The sequence below is a fragment of the Vombatus ursinus genome, unplaced genomic scaffold (genome assembly GCF_900497805.2).
Source record: "Vombatus ursinus unplaced genomic scaffold, bare-nosed wombat genome assembly UNPS02000577.1, whole genome shotgun sequence".
Classification (NCBI taxonomy): Eukaryota; Metazoa; Chordata; class Mammalia; order Diprotodontia; family Vombatidae; genus Vombatus; species Vombatus ursinus.
Window position 1 is genome coordinate 27456896 of NW_020940355.1, and position 19992 is coordinate 27476887.

Genomic DNA, 19992 nt, shown 5'->3' on the forward strand with positions numbered 1-19992 from the left:
TCGGCATCAGAGAAAGGAAGGGAGCATATTCGTGAACTGTTTTGAAAGTGAAATTTATAGACCTCAGAAACAAGTTGAATAAGGGAGTCAGAGAGTGAGGAGTCATGGATGGCTCCTAGCTTATGGGCCTGGGTGACTGGGAGGATGGTGTTGCCCTCTGCAATGACAGAGAAGTTTGGAAGGTGAAAGAGTTTAAGGGAGAAGATTTAGTTTTGAAAGTGATGAGTTTATGATGTCTACTGGACATTCCAGGCACGAAAATAGTGTGGAGGTGGAAAATGGCATGTAGTTTGGTTGGAACATAGAATGATTGAAAAGGAGTAATGTGATAGAAGGCTGGAAACTGTAAGTTGGAATGTACTTGTGGAAAGCTTTAAATGCTAGGATAAGGAGTCTCTAGCTTGAGGGGCAAGGGAGAGGCACTGGAGGTTTTTGGGTGGGAGGGCAGCACTGAAGCTCTGTGCTTCAACAAGATTATTTTTGACAGCTCTGAGCATGTAGCCATTAAATGGTTATTGGTGACTTTTAAGAGCAATTTCCTGAAAGTAAATGAGTTGGAAGCCAGATTTCAAACAGTTGAGGAGTGGAGAATAAGTGGATAAAGTGAATATAGACTACTCTTTGTAAGAGTGGCACCAAAGGCACAAATGGTAAGCCTTGACAAAAAGTAGGGCCACTTCAGCTTCTCAGGCTGAAGCAAAGAAAGATCAATGAGTGAAGATGTGGATAGGTTTTAAGGTGCTGTGGAGGAGAGATGAAGGAACTCACAGCAAATGACCTTGGTATGGAGAACAGTCACTTGTTGAACTGGTTCACCATAGAATCAGACTATGAAGGGAGGAAAGTAAGTCCAGAATAGAGATAATGAAAAAATTCCCTCCTATTTAATATAATTTAATTAATCCTTATCCTTATTTCCTTTCTTTCTTGTGGGCAGCTAGGTGGCACAGTGGTTAGAGTGGCAGGCCTGGAGTCAGGAAGAAATCTTCTTGAGTTCAAATCTGGCTTCAAACACTTAGTAGTTTATGACCCTGGGCAAGTTGCTTAACCCTGTTTGCCTCAGTTTCTTCATCTATAAAATGAATTAGACAAGGAAATGACAAATAATTCTAGTGTTTCTGACAAGAAAACTGGGCCCAAATGGGGTCACAAAGATTTGGAAATGACTGAAAAATGACTCAACAAAAACAAATTTCTTACAATCTATCAAATGTCCAGTTCTCTACCATGCTTAAAAAGTCTTCAATTGATTCCTCAAGATACCATATTATATCTTCTCATCCTTTCACAGCTAAACACCTAGAAAGGGTCATCTATACTATTTCTTGCATTTTTCTCCCCTCCCATTCACTTCTTAATCATTTGCATTCTAGCTTCTGATTCTAATACTGGAGTGAAAGTACTCCATCCAACTTTACCAATGATCTCTTAATTGCTAAATCCAATGACCTTTTTCAGTTTTCATCCTTCTTGAGTTTTCTGCAGTTTATGACATGATTGGACACTTCTACCCCCTGAATATTCTTTCTTTCCTTGGTTTCTAATTTCCTTAGCTTTCTCTTGATTCAAGTTTTACCTGTTGGATTATTCCTTTTCAGTCTCCTTTGCTGTATCACCATTCTGCTATCATTATATGCAGGCGTCTTCTAAGGCTTTTTTCTTGGTTCCACACCCTTTCACTTGGTGATCTCATCAGTTCCCATAGATTTAACGATCATTTCTATGACAATGATGCCCACATCTGTAGATTCAGCCTTAATCTCTCAAGTTCTATTCTTGTATTGTCAACTTGCCCTGCTAGGCATTTCCATCTGGGTTTCCTGTATTTATCTCAAACTCAGAATGTCCAAATTGGAACTCATCATATCATATTCTCCTCTCCCTGCAACATACCCTATTCTTTCTCCAAACTTCCATATTTCTATTGAGAGCACCCTCATCCTGCTAGTCATCCATGTTAGCAATCTGGTAGTCAGTCAACTTCTATTTTTCCTTCTCTCTCACTCTTCATATCTTATTAGTGATCAAGTCTTGTCAATTCTGCCTACACAACCTCTTTCACTTCTATGATTTCTCTGCCAGTAAATCTTCCACACAGGTTCATTCCCTAATCACTTCTTCACTTGACTATTGTAATAATTTCCTAAGTGGTTTCCTTGATTTCAGTTTCTTCCCTCTCCAATTCTTTTTCTAAACAGTTACCAGATAAGTATTGCTGAAACACAGATCTGACCACATCACTTTCTAACTCAAATATCTTGACTGGCACCACATTACCTACAAGATGAAAAAAAAACTTTAGCCTAATACTTAAAACTCTTTACTATCTGATGCTCACTTGCCTTTTCAGTCATACTGGCTTAATATCTCTTCTCTGGATACAATATTTCACCTCCTGCTTTCATGCCTTTATCTGTCTTCAGTGTCTGGAATATGCGCTTTTTTCATCTCTGTGCCACCTCCTACTTGAGGGTTTTTCCTGATACTTCTCAGTTGTGATCTTTTTCTTGAAATTACACTATGTCACTTTATATGTTCTTTAAATTTACCTATCTATGTACATGTTGTATCCTCCCAAGGGAATGCACATTCTTTAGGGCATTCTTCATTTTCTTGTCTTTGTATTCTCAGTGCCATAGAGGCCTGCATCCTGTAGACACTAAATAAATGTTTGTTGGTTTGAATTGCACTGACCTTAACTTTTCTGGTCATCTATTAAATGAAGTTAATAATACCTACACAGGATTATTTTAAGGGAAGTCCTTTAGAAACATTCAAATTCTGTACAACTATGAATTACTGCCATCATCATCATTTTTTGTAAAGAATAAGTCCTAAGCTGCTTAAGAAAATCTCCTTCTATGACAAGGAGATGAGCCCAGTAGAAATAAGAAATTAGGAGTAATGGATCATGACCAGTGAGTAGTGAGGATTTGGATATAGGATTATATAGTCATATTTAACTTTAGAAGTGGAAGGGACTTTTGGAATACCTTTAGTGCAATTAACTAATTTTATAGTTAAGGAAGTTGAGATCCAGAAGGGTGGGATTACTTGGTCAATATCACAGAGGAGTAGTGAGCCAGTAATATATTTGTTAAAAGGTTTGTGCAAAAAAAAGAACTGGCAGCTAGGTGGCTCAGTGGGTAGAGTGCCATGCCTAGAGTCAGGAAGATTCATCTTCCCGAGTTCAAATCTGGCCTCAAATGCTTACTAGCTGTATCACCCTGGGCAAGTCACTTAACCCTGTTTGCCTCAGATTCCTCATCTATACAATGAGATAGAGTAGGAAATGGCAAGCCATTCTAACTTCTTTGCCAAGAAAACTCCAAATTAGGTCACAAAGAATTGGACATGACTGAAAATGACAGAATAACAAGGAAAGAAAAGGACAATATATGAGTTGGGCCCAGAACTGAACAACATTGGGAGAATACTGGTATCAAAAAGTTATGTCTTTATTTCAGGGAAAAGATGATCCCCAAGCTTGGGGCCATTAATACTGGTATTCTCCCAGTGATGTCTTATGGCAACAAGTCATGGAACACTAATGTTTAAAAAGTTGAAGTTGTAGATCACCCAAAGGCCTTGAACAGGTGTGCCAGCAATGAGCAGGCTGCAACACATTACAAACAAGGAATTACTTAGGAAAATAGCTATAAACTATGTCATAAAAAATTATAAGATTTAAAAAGTAAGTGAGCTGGTCCCATTGTGAAAATGAGGAGGAGAAAGCATGTGTACTCCGGCAATATCCTCAGTGTGTCAAGGGAGCATGAGAAAGACTGAGGAAGTTGGAATTATTAATATAAATATTATATAATTTGATCATGATCTGCAGGAATGTTCACAGTGATGAAATCCCAGAACCACAGGGATATTGAGGTAGATGATAACTATTAGATGACCTGGGTAAACACTGTACACTTGGTTTGGGGACTATGCTGAGAAAAGTGCTATCGACTTCAAGGGAATACAATAAGAGGTGTTCTACAAGGGGCTGGTTTTGGGTCAATTGTTTCACATTTTCCTCCATGACCTGTATATGGATCAATTTGAAGACCGGTAGATATGGGTAGGCAGCAGGGAAGGAGAGATGGTTTACAGGGAAGAGGAGACCATATTTTGGAGACTATCAGTAGAATTCTAGAACTTTTCATTTGAAGTTAAAAACACAAACACACACACAGAGCAGAATTCAACTTAACAGAAGAACTTACCAAGGGACAGAATTGGAAAGACAGGTACAAGAGGGAGTATGAGGGTGGGGGGTAAGAAGGCGAATTGAATCCCACTTTTGTTTCCCAAGGACTCTTCCTGGATTCCTTATTGCTCCATGCTCAATTGCAGAATTTTCAAGCTGAAAGGGACTCTAGAACAGCTAAAGCCAATACTAGAACCTAGGATTCTTGCTTTCCTGCCTCTGGATGGATGACTGTATGGTTTGGCCCACACTCACCTCTCAGTCTGTACCACTGTGTTTCTTATGGACAAATAGAAAATATGCAAGAACAGCAAACAGATCATTTATCAGTATGCTTTTAGGTGTGGAATAGTGTCTATTATTCTACTTCAATCACTTTGCAACTTTTCCTCATGCTCTCTTCTCTTTCCCTTGCCTCCTCTCCTCAACCTATTTCCTGTTCATCTCTTTCAGAGAGACTAAAAAATTAAGACATCAGGAGTTTTAAAGGTCAGACATCTGCTGAAGAAGACTGCCACGGTTTTCCTCACAAATATTTCCCAAAAATCTTACCACTTCACCTTCAAAACCTGAGGGGCAAATTTATCTAAGGTATCTAAACAGATTAGCAATTTGACCTTCAGTCCCTCACGACTTCTGACCTTGAGAAATTGTAGAAAAGGCCCTAGCCATTTTAAAGCAGGTATGCTCATTTCAACTTATGTATCATAAAAGAACTCCATGCAGGACCTTGTTTTTTTTTTCCTTAACATTGTACTCACATCAACTAAACTTGTTGAGACTTCGTCCCCCAAAGACTTTATGAGGTTTAGTAACTTTCTGAACTCAGTGTTTTAGCAATGACTACTTTTGCTATTGTCATCAATGCTATTGTTACTTGTCATCTGGGTTTGAGACACTTGAATTGGTCATTTGGTTACATAACTTTAAAAATGACTCTGGAATGTGCAAAAAAGAAACATAATATGTAGAGAACATGATAATCCTTTTTGCACTGGAGTGAGTTGGGCACCACCACTAAGCATCTTGGACATCGTTCAGAAATAAGAGCTGAAAAGATGACTAAAGGATTGGAAGGCAAAACCTTTGAGAAAATATTAAAGAAAGTAGAAGTAAAAAAGAGAAAGAAAATAAAAGAGAAGAAAGGAGAGGAAAGGAAGGTTGGATAGGGAAGAGGAAGGGAGGGGAGGTGAAGAAAGTAAAGAGGGAGGGGTTAGGACTGGAGAGGACAAGAATAGAGAGAATAGAAAATATTTGGGGAAACATTTTTTTCATGAATTTAAATTGTTAGCCTAAAGATTATATTGCTTAGTTATCCTTTTCTATCCAGAAAACATGATGAAGTGGGACTGAAGCTGGGATATAAATTAGATATAAGGAAAATTTACTGACAATATTATGATCCCCCAATGGCTTTATGATCTTTCCCAACTCCTCTTAATTCCAGTGACTTCCTGCTGTTAATTATTTCCTATTTATCCTGTACCTAGCTTATTTGTATGTATTTTGTTTGCATATTGTCTCCCCCATTAGATTATAAGCTCATTGAGACTAGGCACTGTCTTTTGACTTTTTTTTTATCCCCAGTGTTTAGCACCTTTCTTGGCACATGGTAGGTGCTTAATAAATGTTTCTTGATTGATCTCATTAATTTGAGTATTCTCTCCACTGATACAGGGTCACAATCAATTCATGCCTGTCCATTCTATACAACTTAGTTACTCCTAAATTCACCACCAGAGATATACCCAACATTTTAGAGGACCTTCTCATGTTTTCTTGCCTTCCCAAGAATATTGTTCTCACCCTATGACCAGCCCATCTTGTTTTTCACTCATATGTTTTTGATGATACTTTTATACTGCTCTTACATAATTCATTATTCATAATATGAAGCAGCCTACCCATGACCATTATGCACCTATTCATTGTCTTTGAATGATCTTCAACTTGAATCTTTCAGAGACTATAGTATTTTGTAACTTGCAATCATATCCTGGTATAGTGGAAAGAGCATTGGCACTGTATTCCAAGGACCTGGGTTCAAATTCCACCTCCAATGCTGAATGCCTGAATAACCATGAATATGCCACTTAACTTTCTTGGGCCTCTGTTTTCTTATCTGTAAAACTGAAGGTGTTGGATAGGATGGCCCCGAATTAGCTTCTAACTCTGCATCTCTGATTTTATGGACATCACTAGAAGAATTCTAGTGTTAAGAAGATGGGCCTTTGTTTCAGGGAGAAGTTTGGGATTTTTATCTTTTTTTTTTTTTAGCCCAAAACAAGATTTATTAAAGATCATACATATTGGCCAGACTCTTAAGGAATCTAAGCATTTGTATCACTAATGCAAGCAGGCCAGATCTTAAGTATCTGAGCCCCTTAATGGAGACAAGATGGACCTTACATACAGAAAGTCTGTGGGAAGGATGTAGGAGTGGCCATAGTCTGGGGTGACAGGAGGAGGGGTCTAAGGAGAATTTGGATGGGAGTGGCCAGTAAGCTGGGGTGACTGTGAAGTAATAGACCACCAGGTACCTGGACCACATGGTCCAGGAGAATGGAGTCTAGATAGGATTAAGGATGGGAAGTGGCCAGGGGCAATTGGGAGGAACAGAACAGAATTGGGAGATTGAGTACAGCCACAATGAAAGGCCAGTTGAGTGGATTATAGCCTCCAGCAAATGACAGAGATTTGGCCCCGTAGGAAAGTCCAAGGCTTTTCCTTTTTGGGGTCTAGATCCCAAAAACATGTTTTTTTTCCTTTTAGGGGTTCAGATCCCATCCCTATCATTCCCTTCTCAAACAAATGGGACGCAAATTCTTTTGGAGTAAGGAGCAAAGGTCTTGGCTTCTGAAACTGCTTCCTGCTGGCAAGGGTTGTAGAGCTGTCCCTGCCTTGAGGGGGTCCTGAAGAGGAGTTTGACTGGAACTGAGCACAGGCTGCAACCAGGGAACGATGGGGGGAACATTGACTGGTACCCACTGGTTTGCTACCAACTATAGGTGAATGGCCTATAGTCTGGAAGACACAAATCTCACAGAAAAGACTAGGGGGAGGACCAGATATAAGGAGAAGTAAAAGTGTAAGAGCCCCATTAAAATCATTTACATTTGACCTGCAGGATTATCTGATCTTGTTACTTTTTCAAAAGTTTAAGTAACACTTTTGCTGGTAGAAGTTTTCCAACCCTGGGTTCAATAGTCACACAAACGAATTTGCTATGAGACTGCACTTTAATTATCACTGAAATTTTCCCACCAAACCAAACTGAAGATGTTTCTGACTTAATTTCAGTTGTTTGGGGGTATTGAATGGCTACACATTCAGGTCAAAACAGCAAGATCTCACACACTTGCATTGTGTTTATATCTTTTGCTGTCTATTTGCTCTGACTATAAAAGGATAAATCAGGGACACTATTTAGGCCCCAAATATTTCAGGATAAAAATCCTTAGCTCTACTTGAATTCAGATAATTCAGTTTTCCAACCATGCAGTATCAAATCCACCTCATAGCCAGACTCAGGAACAGCCAGGTGGGTAGCATTCCTTTTCAAAGGAACATATTGGGGAAACTGAGCCAGGAGGATCCCATCTTGGATTGAGGCTACAATTGCCCTCTCAGCTTTTCCCAATGCTGACTTCCCACCAGTATCACATTCTCTCTAAGTAGCTTGTGGCATTTCTCTCAATGGTGGATTGTTGACTATTGGTTGTGGATGGATTATTATGATACATCAGACAACCCAAAATAAAATCATTTATGGTCCAATGAGCTTTTACCTCAAACAGCAAGTTTCACTAATCACATCTTAAGAAAAACTTTTCCTGGATTTACATCTCAAATATAAATTTGTCCTGGTGTAAAAAGCCAATTATTAGAGATTATTTCCATATACTTTCAAATTCTCAGCAAGCCATAACCCAAACAAGCTTTTTGGCAAGTTTACACATTAAAATAATAACCAACAATAGCCAAATTGTTTTAGTTGTAACCAAATTATGAAAAGTTACTTGACGTAACTGATACAAAAGTTTACCAATTTGAAACTTGAAAGAAACCCATTACCAATCAAATAACTTCAGTTTTGTTAAATGCATTTCCAAATTACTTTACACAGAGAATCAACATCTCATCATTAACAGTTAAAACTACAACTTTAAAAGAGTAGGCTTACCCAAGTTCGGAAGCTGGCTAGCTTCTTTACCTTGACCTATCCCTCTTCTCTCTTTTCCCATGGCTGCTGAGGGTTGAGGTGAGGGTGAGGGGCTGAGAAGGATATGCTGAACCTGGGTGATGCTTCCAGGCAAAGGTTGCCCCAGGGCCCAAGGCCATTGCCAGTGGGGCCCATGTTGTAGCTGCTGCCCCTCTCCCCTTCTTCCTTTCACCAAGTGGAGGAGGGCAAATTCAAAGGTGAGGGGGGTGGAAGGGTAAAACTATTGTCCTATAAGAGGTGTTAGCAAAGATACTCTCTTGATTCAAGGGAAGGGAGTGGGAGAAGGGAGTGACCAGGGTTGTAAGGAGGTGTTTCAAAACTCCTTAATGATCCATCACAAAACTTCCAAAATCTGCTAAGATGTTTTTAGCTGTTCTAACTTTTCCCTGTAGCCTCCTTGAAGGAGAATCCAGGGGTGTAGAGGGAAGGGAGTAAGTAAGCCTCAGGGAACCAAAAAGCACCTGTAGTTTCCCCAATTCCTTAGTGCTGAGAGAATTGACAGAATTGGGCATAGGCTTCCAGATAGTGTCTATCCTTGTCCTCTATGCTGCGGAAGGTATACCCAGGTCCATGGCCTCAAACCAAAATAGTGGATTGAGAGCCTGAGAATATTAGGCCAAGTGCAAGACAGCCTTGTAACCGTCTGCCTTCCTTGGTGCTTGGAGAGCGATCCCAACTGCAGGGTAAGAAAGAGGGGGGAGGCTTACATACCTTCCAGTCTTGGCTGAAGAATAATTTAGTGTTAGGCAGCTTCCCTGTATGGGTCACCAAAATGTTGAAGTTTAGAGGTGCTGGGCAGCAGCTAGAGCATGGGCCCCACTGACAATGAATGGCCTTGGGCCCTGCAGCAAAATCATGACATATGGGTCCTGCCTGAATTCATTTGACCCAAGTCTTCTTTCAGCCAAAGACAAGGTTTATTAAAGATCAACCATATTGGCCAGATTCTTAAGGAATCTAAGCATTTTCCTTGCTAATGCAAATGGGCCAGATCTTAAGAATCTGAGCCCCAAGTTTGGGATTTTTAAAAGAATTTTGTTATTTCTCAATGGTGATTGAGTCTGCTTTCTTCTTCTTGCTTAATTCTACACCTAGCTCATTATTCATTTGCAGCCTCTGTGCAAGATAGAGACAATGATTGATGAATTCTATAGGTTGTCCTTCCAACTGAATGTTATATTTAGACAATAGGCATTGTTTTTTCCGGGCAGTTAGTTAAACCAAACTCTTCTGAGTGATTATGGGTTCTCATTTAGGAAGATCTTCAATGTTTTGAGGTTTGATGTATTAAACACAATGTGTTTACAAATAGGAGCATTTGGAGAACACCTTTAACAGAGAATCTGTCTTTGACTGAAACTTTGTACTAGATTTCCTTCATAGCAATGGTTAGTGGTTAACACCATTGGTGACCACATGACTTGTTACAGTTTTATGCCTTGTTTCATATTTAAATCAGAGGGTCTCAAAGTTATCCCTGTTACCATGTCTTTCAAAAAATCTTGTATAATTTTGTCATATACACGGGAGATATATTGGAGAAAGATCATTAAAGCAACATTTTGCTGTGTTGAATCAAGCTTTCTTATAGTCAGCAAATACTGTGCATAATAGAATCTTATATTCTATACATCTTTCAGTCATCTGGTAAAGACGTGGGCTCTCTTGCAAAAGCTGCCTGTTCCTTTCTAATACATTGATCAAGAATGCCTTCAATGCGTGTGTAGATTATTCTTAAAATATTTTTAGGTGGTTGGGAAAGTAGACATATGGGTTGGTAGTTTTTGATGGGCAAGTCACTTTGCCTCTATCTGTATCAGTTTCCTCAAATGTCAAATGGGGATAATGATAGCACCCAACTCCTAGAGTTATCTTGGAGATCAAATGCTCATCACAGTACTTGGCACAAAGTAGGTACTTAATAAATGTTTGTTTCCTGCATTCCTTCCTTGAAATATTTTTACCCAAAAGACTATCTTTTAAAATGATCTATGTATGAAAATTTTTTAAATATAATAGACCAGGTCTAACCTAGGCCAGTCTGGTGATTCAAGTCCAGGGTTAAAATGCAATGAAGCATTTGGAGACCTTAAAATACAATAAAGACAACTTTACAGATAAAATTGTCATCACTCCTACCATAAAAAATAAAAATTTGAAACATTTTTCTTATGACTTGAAATCCTAGTGTTTTGTTCTTGTGTTGTTTCAGTCATGTCTGACTCTTCATGACCACGTTTGGGGTTTTCTTGGCAATGATACTGGAATGGTTTGCCACTTCCTTCTCATTTTATAGGTGAGGAAACTGAGGCAAACAGGGTTAAGTGATTTGCCCGGGGTCATATAACTAGTAAGTGTCTGAGGTCAGATTTGAACTCAGAAAGATGAATCTTCCTGACTTTAGGCCCTGTATTCTATCCATTGCATCACTTAGCTGCCCTAGTGTTACATTCAACTAACTTTAGGAAAACCATCCACAACACAGACATGTACCCCATTTAAAAAGTCCTTTTGTCCAGATTCCAGGATTAAAATGACACAGGCTTTCAGATAATGTGCCCACATTCTAGAGGTGAAGAACAAGCCTAAATCCTCCTCCATATTCAGCTCTTCAAATATTTGAAGGTAGCTATTGTGCCTCCTTTTGACCCTAATTCTTCCCTTCTTCAGTTTAAATATCCCTGGTTCCTGCAGCTGATTCTCATAAGGCACACTATTGCACCCTCTTCCTGTAAATGTTCCTTATTGTATCAATGTCATTCTTAAAATGTGGTTCTCAGATCTGCCCCAATTCTAAAGATATAATATGACCAAGGCAGGGTATAGTAGGAATATTGCCTACCATGTTCTGAACAGGATGACTATCTTAATGTAGTCTAAGGTCACATTAGCTTTTCCTTTGGGGGGGGGGGCAGTGTAGGGACTGCTACATCACACTGTAAACTCAAATTGAACTTGTACTTCACAAAAACTCCCATATCTATTTCACATAAATTGTAATCTAGCCATGGTTTTGCTGTCTCATGAACTGATTTTTTAAAAGCTAAATATAGGATTTTATCTATTCTTATTTAAAAATGAATCATATTAGATTTGGTCTGACATTATAGTGTGTTGAGATCTTTTTGGAGATGATTGTGCCATCCTATACCTGTGAGCTTGGATTAAGCTGCAAATTTGATAAGTATACCATCCAGATCTTTGGGGAAAAAATGTTAACCAGCATAAGGCCAAAGGAACTCTACTAGAAATCTGCCTCCAAGTTGATACCAAGACCTTTAGGTCTAGTCTTTCCAACCATTCTGAATTCACTTAGCTGAATAATTGTCCACTTGTCTCCCTCTTGTTACATGAGATTAACACCAAAGACTTTATCAATTACTTTGCTGAATATATCAACAGCCTTTTCTTAATCTAACTCTCTAGTAACCCTTTCAAAAAAAGGAAATGAAGTTATTCTTATATAACCTAGCCTACTTATTTCGTAGGGTTATTTTGAATAAATACTTTATAAACCTTAAAGTACTATATAAAAGTGAACCATCACCACTACTACCATCACCACCATCATCATTATTATTAATTATTATTGAAGTCTCATGATGACTCTTTGTGATCATTGCCTCCTTTTCTAGATATTTAGTAACTATCCCTTTAAGGATATATTCTAACATTTTTGCCGGGAACTGAAGTCAAATTCATGGGCATATAGTTTGTAAATTACATCTCTTCCTGTTTCTGGAAATTGAGAAAATATCGGCCATCTCCAATTCTACTACTTCTGTTTTCCAGGATTTTTCCAACATCACTAAAATTTTAAAAGTCAGAGAGGATGAGAATTTGTAGAGATGGAACATGTAATGTGTAGAGTAGACATACACATTTTTGCCTTTGGGACAGAGTTGTCTCTCTCCCCTTTGAGTCATAAGTAAATATACTGGAAACATTCATTGGACCTTTCCAAAGGAATACCACCCTGACTTTTTACCATCTCTGGAGAATTTTCTGAGAATCAGTTTATGAGAATTCTCATAATCTGGCTTGATTGGCTGAAGGGGAAGACAGGGAATAGGAAGTCAAATGGATCAGAGAAGAAAGGAGTCCCTCCAGATGTCACCTACCTGTTAAATGTTGACCCAATAGGAGGAACATGGCCAAGGAATTGGAAGATGGAGGAAATTAGTGAGAAGGATGCATTAGGAATAGATTACCACATGGCAAAGTATAGCCGTCTTGAAGCAATACAGTAAAATCCAATTTCTGGAGGGGGCAAGTAAGAAAGAACCTGCATGAAATAGCACAAAATCTTAAATAGCCCAGGGCATTTTCATCCTAGACCTGAAAGAGCTGGAAAGTTTCAAATATTTTCGGTCCAGAATTGGGGAAGAACCATAATGCTCCTGGCACCACCTACAGGAGAAAAGGCACAATTGCCAGAGAGCCCTGCCAGAAGGACCGTCATGGAGAGTCAAGTCAACAAGCATTTATTAAGTGTGTAATGTGTGCCAGATACTGTGCTAAGTGCTGGAGACACACACACAAAAGGCAAACAGAAGTGAGTCATTGGGAGGCAAAGCCACACTGTAGAGTACCTAAGGAGAGGACCAAGAGGTACCGCTGTGCCTGCTGGGAAGGGATTACAGTGGCAGCACAGGGATGGAGGATCAATGGAAGGCAGTTCAGATGACTGATGAATTAAAGCTGAAATCAGGGAAGGAGGAACTGCTTGGAAGGAGTCATCAGGAGGGAAGTACCTGCCAGAAATAGCAAGACTTGATGTCCTTCTCCTGTGGGGGAGGGGGAGATCCTGTTCAGGGCATCACTAATGATGTAGATAGTCTCTAGGGGAGCGTTGTCCCATCAAACATGAAGGTTGCTTGGTTCTTTAGTGATAGCCTAGTGATATTTCTCCCCTTGCTAGGGATCCCACCCAGAGAAATATCATAAGTATTAAGGACTGCTACTATCACCCTGGGCAAGTAACTTAACCCTGTTTGCCTCAATTTCCTCATCTGTAAAAGGAGCTGGAGAAGGAAATGTCAAACCATTCCAGTATCTTTGCCAAGAACACTCCAAAATGGGGTCACAAAGAGTCAGACAAAACTGAAACACCTGAACGATAACAACACCATTACCTAGGGATAGGTGGAGGCCCATTAGGGAGGGAATCATGATTTTCTGTGGACTCAGGTGGTATTTTCTGTGTCCTTTGCTGCATAAATAAAATCTCTTCTTTGTTTGATGCTTTTTGAACCTGAGTGCTTGTAGAGGGGACTCTTTTTGGCCACTGTGGAGGGTTTGCCATATAGGTAGAACACTGAGCCTAGAGTCAAGAAGAACTGAGTTCAAATCCAGACTCAGACACTTGCTAGCTATGTTTCCTGGATGTGTTGTTCAACTTCTGTTTGCCTTAGTTTTCTCGACTATAAAATAGGGATAATAATAGCACCTACTTCTCAGGGCTATTGTGAGGATCAAAATGAGATGTTATTTGTAAAGTGCTTATCTGGACAGTACCTAGAGCATAGTAGTTGCTTTATAAATGCATAGTCTCGTCCTGTTCCCTACTGATATCCTCAAATTCCACTTAGGTAGAAGAAAATGAACCTGATTAGTGAGATTCACAAGCTGATTGCTACCCAAGGACTGGAGGAGGTTATGAGGGTGAGGGGGTACCAACTATTGACATTTCCAAGCTTCATTTGGGTGAGGGCAAGTCAAAGAAATCTAGACATTTCAAGATGTTTCTGGGCCATTTGTGTTAAGAGTGAGTCTCTAACACAAGAATTACATAGGTAAATTTCAATTTACAGGTACAGTGTGTGTGTGTGTGTGTGTGTGTAATAAAAATTGGGGAACATGAGAATTCTGGGTCCTGAATATCCTGAGGGCAGTATAGAAGATTGCCTGATGAGGGTGGAATTTCATGAAGGCTGGGGAATAGGAAGGGACTAGGGACTAGGAAATGAAGTAAGGGAAGAAGAAGAAGAGAGAGAGAGAGAGAGGAAGAAGGGAGAGGGAGAGAGAGAAGGAGGGGGAGGGACAAAGGGGGAAAGAGGGAGGGGGGAGGAAGAGCCCAATGAGGAGACAGAACTGTTGTGGTAGGTTGTCTGGGAAGGGTTTTATCTTTTTCATTTTAACATCTTTACTCTTCACTTTCTTCTCACTCTCTTTTCTCCACCATCATTTCTCTTGCCTTCATAGTTTAAAAATAACTACCCTGGAAGAATTTCTTGGTACAAAATGTACCAAATTAAAGGGATATTTAACCTCGTAAAAATTGGATGTCAGAGGAGGTCAAGGTGGAAATAGAGCCAAGAGAACAAACACGAAGCACAGGGACAGAGAAACAGGGAAAGGAAAGACATCGGAAAAGAAGGGAGCAGGGTTGGGGGAGGGAGAGAGAAGCCACAGGTGTGTGTGTGTGTGTGTGTGTGTGTGTGTGTGTGTGTGTGCGTTTGTGTATGTGTATATGTGTGTGTGTGTCTCTGTGTGTGTGTGTCTGGGGGCAGGCAGCAAAGTATTTGTTGATGCTACAAAATATACTTCTACCAAAATGTTGAAAGACTTTTACAGAAATGATTTTCTCCTGTCAAGGGGCTAGAAGGAGGGAAGTGTGAGAACAGAATATGACAAGGGGCAGAGAGAGAAATTGATCATCTTGTTTAATTAAGCTGGCCTTTTATTGATATATGGTGTTTTTTAGTATATTGTTTATGGCAAAACATACTAGAGGAAAAGGAAATCAGGTAGGATAACAATAGCTAGCATTTATATAGTGTTTCAAGTTTTGCAAAGTGCTTTACAAATATTATCTCATTTGATCCTCACCACAGCTCTGGGAAGTAGGTACTATTATCATCTCCATTTTACAGTTGAGGAAACTGAGGTTAGGTGAGGTTAAGTGACTTGCCTAGGGTCATATAGCTAGTAAACGTCTCAGTTCTTTCTAATTCCAGGTCCAGAGCTCTATCCATGGCACCATCTAGCTCCCTCTAATAAAAAATAACATGTCTTAATCTGAACAGAGGGAACAAAAGAAATGGGAGTTGATGGAACTCATCAAAGGTGCTATATATAATCTTTCTAGATTGACAAGTTTGATACCTCATTGTGTCTTATATTTCTAGTCACTGGAACAGCTGGAGTTTCAAGCTTATGCTGACTGGATTCTTTTGGGAGTTGAAGTCCTCTTGGTTCCTGAGAAGGAAATGGAAATGTACCTATTCTCTACGTTCAATGTTCAGTCATTTTTCAGTCGTATCTGAACTCTTTGTGACCCTATTCTGGATTTTCTTGGCAAAAATACTGAAGTGGTTTGCCATTTCATTTTCCCACTCATTTTACAGATGAGAAAACTGAGGTTAAGTGATTTGCCCAGGGTCACACAGCTAGTATCTGAGGCTATGTTTGAACTCAGTAAGAGGAGCCTTCTTGATCCGCGGCCTAACACTATCCACTGCACCACCTAGCTGTCCCATTCTCATTCTATATTAAATATTATATAGTCACTCCCTGCCTTCAAATTAATTCTGTGATTCTAGGGTGTCACACCAGGTCAGTAATCACAGTCAACTGTCCTTCTCTCTTGCTATTTACAATCTGCTCATATTTTAGGTGAAAAAATTATGACAGCATAAGGGCAAAGAAAGGACTAAAGCCGACTGAGTACTAATATGTTCATTTGTCATGGGGAAAAAGTTTATGGTTTACTGTTACAGTATTGCTAGTAGTCTATAATTGTAGCATCTCAGTCTCAGGCCATGTTGTCATTCCCAGGCCAGAACTAACCTGCTCTCTAGTTCTCAAGACTATTTTTAGCCCCTAAGTCAGTCAGGTTCCAGAGATTTCCTTCTCTGTTGCATTTTTTACTGTTTCCAAGTCTGGTGAACTCTCCTGCTGAAATCCCCTGGGCGGGCTGTTGAGGGATAAGAAGGGAGGCTGAGAGAAGGGCCTGCTTGGCCATTCTTAAAAGTGACACGAAAATACCAGGCTCATTTCTAATTAGCCCCATTCAACAGGCTCATCTCTAGTACCTCCAAATAGGACTGACCTGATGCAGAGATAAAGTAGTCAAGGTGCTTGTTATAAAGGAGGTAGTGTGGTTTGAAAGAGATTGGGAAGGTCTTTGGTTCTACTTGCTATGTGTGGGTCCTTGGCCAACTCAGTCTCCCCCTAGATGTCTCAGTCTCACTTGTAAAACAACAATTTTGGACAAGTCTTTGAAGCATGCCTGCTAGATATCTAGTATGGCTATGGGCAACATAGTTAAATCTCAATTTATTAATGGCACACTCATTGCAATCAGTGAAACTCTAAGAAAGTGAGTACTCAAGCAATGTGATTAAATCTCAGATAAAGTTAATATGAGGGCATGATTTCTCTGATACTGTCTGGTCCTGTCAATTGAGGAGGTCCAGCACTCCCAGAATATGATGTGAGGCACAGCATTCTTCAGCAGAAAGGACATTGGTAATAGAGTCAGAGAATCTGGGTTCTAATTCCACCACTAACATTACCTGTGTGATGTTAACAAGTCACTTAACCTCCATGAGCCTTAGTTTCCTTGCCAGTAAAATAAAGAGGTTAAGCTAAATGACCTCTGAACTCCCTTCTAATTTGATATTTATGAACCTATGGTCCTATGATGAACCATAAACCTGTCTGAAAGGGGGTTGAACCAGATAATCTACCAGGACACTGTGGTATGGTAGGAAAAAGCACTTTAATTTAGCATCAGAGGACCTGGGTTCAAATCCTTGCTCTGCCACTTTAGACCTGTGTCATTCTATTAATAGGCCTGTGTCATCATATGGCTTAAATTTTATTTCCTCTCTCTCTTTTTCTGACTCATTTTCCTCATCTATAAAATGATGGGGCTGGACATGATGACCTCTAAGGTGCCACCCAGTGGTAAATTTATGCTCCTATGATCTCTAAGCAGAAAAGATCTCTCCTCTCCTTTCCTCTTTCCTCTCCCTTCTCCCTCACCCACCCCTCTTCAAGGACAAGCTAGGGTTTCAAAAAAGGAAGTAGAAAAGAAGAGTGTGTCATTTTCAATACTTTCTGGCGTGGAAGTGTCCCTGGATTCTCAAAGTCAATGTCAGCAAAGTTCAGGTGCTGGCAAGTCCTCCCAAGTCTGAATATGGGTGCAGTGAAGGCCTGAGTATAAGTTATTGGAGGACCAACTTAGTTAAGTTTGCAGACTATCAACTGGATTTGTTGAAGGATGATGAATTTTTCAGCCAATGCAACTCTCAAAGATAGAGGGAGATTTGATCTGCTTCAATAGAGGGAGTTCCCACAATGATAATATCACAGATCCTTGATGTCAGAAATCATCTGAGTGGGGCTCTTCCACTCAGGCCATAGCAAGGTCAGGGACATTCTGCCTCTCTCTGTGATCACATCACTAGATGGTAGGAAAGTTGACCTTTAGAGACAGACCCAATGGCAAATAAAGTTCCCTTATCCCTAGAATCTTAGACTTGTATAATGTTCCATAAATGTTTTTGATGTGGCTATAAACTGAACTGGGGATTAAGCCAAAGGTCTGGGTGTGCTTCATTCAAAAGAATGAAATATGCTGGAAAAGGTTTGATTTATTTTAATGGAAAGATTGGAAACTTGGGAATTTATGGTGGAGGCAAGTGAGCGTGGTCTTTGAGGTTGTTTCTCTTTTGAGGGGTGAAACTGTGCCTAGATGATGATGTGGTTACTACATGACATCTGTATTCCACACAGATGGAGTTTCAAAGAAACTAAGTTTTACTAAGTTCATACTAAGTTTTAGCCTATTTTTCTAAGGTAACAGTTAATAATAACCATTTGCTTCTCAGCCAAATATGTTGTTTTCTCTCAAGAGTTTATAGGTATTTTAAGTGCTATAATTCATGAATGCTTTCTATAAAGTATATAAACACAACATTGGACAATGTTTGGAGGGGTCACTGGTGTTCTTCATCTTTTGGTGGTAGTGTGATGTTTAAAAAGTTTGAGAGGCGGGTAATTAATCATTTTATTAATAATGCTAGCTTATTGTTAATAAAAGGGTCAGTTACACTCTCAAATGCCAAAGACCCTTCATGGAACCTACTCAATGCTTATATGCCCTTGGAAGAATGGGTTTTCCTGAGGGTGGCAATCAACTCTGATTGGTTAAAAAGTAATGAGAGACAATGAATATTATAATGAGAGGTGGATGTATTCTAATGAGGGGCTAGGTGACATGACTTTGATTATGTCATTTACTTCCAAATCACCTCCAGCCTAGGCAATTTAGACAAAGGATCTATATCCCTCCACACCTGCCTGAGTGGAACCCAATGGGCTAGAGTTTCACCCTAGATTAAATTCTTTATAAGGTTGGGTAGAGTAGCAATACCTAGATTGAAGAGAATGTTAATCCCATCTACTATCGTCTGTCTTTTCCTTTAGAGACAGCCTTGAAATGAGGACTTTAGAAAAAGGGAGAAAACTCTGGATCTCTCCAATCATTGATTATTAATAATCATTTCTCTCATTAACTATATGATATCTTCAGTTAAGAAAGGTGGGATTGGGCTTATATATAGAGGAGCTGGTGAAGTGCTTTGTTAGTAAATCATACGCCATTTTGAAGTGTTTGAGATAATCATTATGGATCTCATCTGGTTTTTGGTTTCTAGTTTTATACCAAAGCTAGAGTTTCGGCCATTTCTCTGAACATAACTGTTCTGTTTTGAGGTTGTCGGGCAGCTACATAGTGCAGAGGATAAAGCACTGGGCCTGGAGTCAAGAAGACTGAAGTTCAAATTTGGCCTCAGATACTAACTAGCTGTGTGAGCCTAGGCAAATCACTTAACCCTGTTTGCCTCAGTTTCTTCATTTGTGAAATGAGCTGAAGAAGGAAATGGCAAACCACTCCAGTATCTTTGCCGAGAAAACCCCAAGTGGGTTCACGAAGAGTGAGATACAACTGAACAACGCCAATTGGACCCAAATTACATTTCTGTGGTGTTGGACTTCTTGTGACCATTAAGAAAACCAGAAATTTTCCACATCTCCTTCTTGGGGACTCTCTCCTTTCTCCTATTTCAAATTGATTATATATTGTCTCCCCTATACGATGTATTATCCACAAGGACAAAGACTTTCATTTTTTCTTTGAATAAGCAGTGTATATGTAGTCTAGTAGTGTATGTCGCATTGTATAATCACACATTTACTGATAGGTTACTTTCCCTTTCTGGGGCTCAGTTTCCTCATCTGTAAAATATTAGAAGCCAATTATGTTCTTAGTGCTAAGTTACTCAGTATTGGCCCTACGTGTTCATTGTTGGCTGGAGTAGTTGTCTTAGGTGAATCCCTTCCCTAAGACTGAGTGCTTTTTAATTATCAGCCACATGGCCCACCAGAAATGGTGATTGTAGCAGCTGCCTTGACCAACCCTGGGAAAGATTAGAAAAAAAAAAGAGACGTAGCAGGTAGCTGTGACAGTGACCACTCCCACTGCATTCACCCCAAGTTTAGTAAGCCCAAGCTGTTGGGTAGAATGTCTTATTTGATTGCTGTCCTGCCCCTCCCC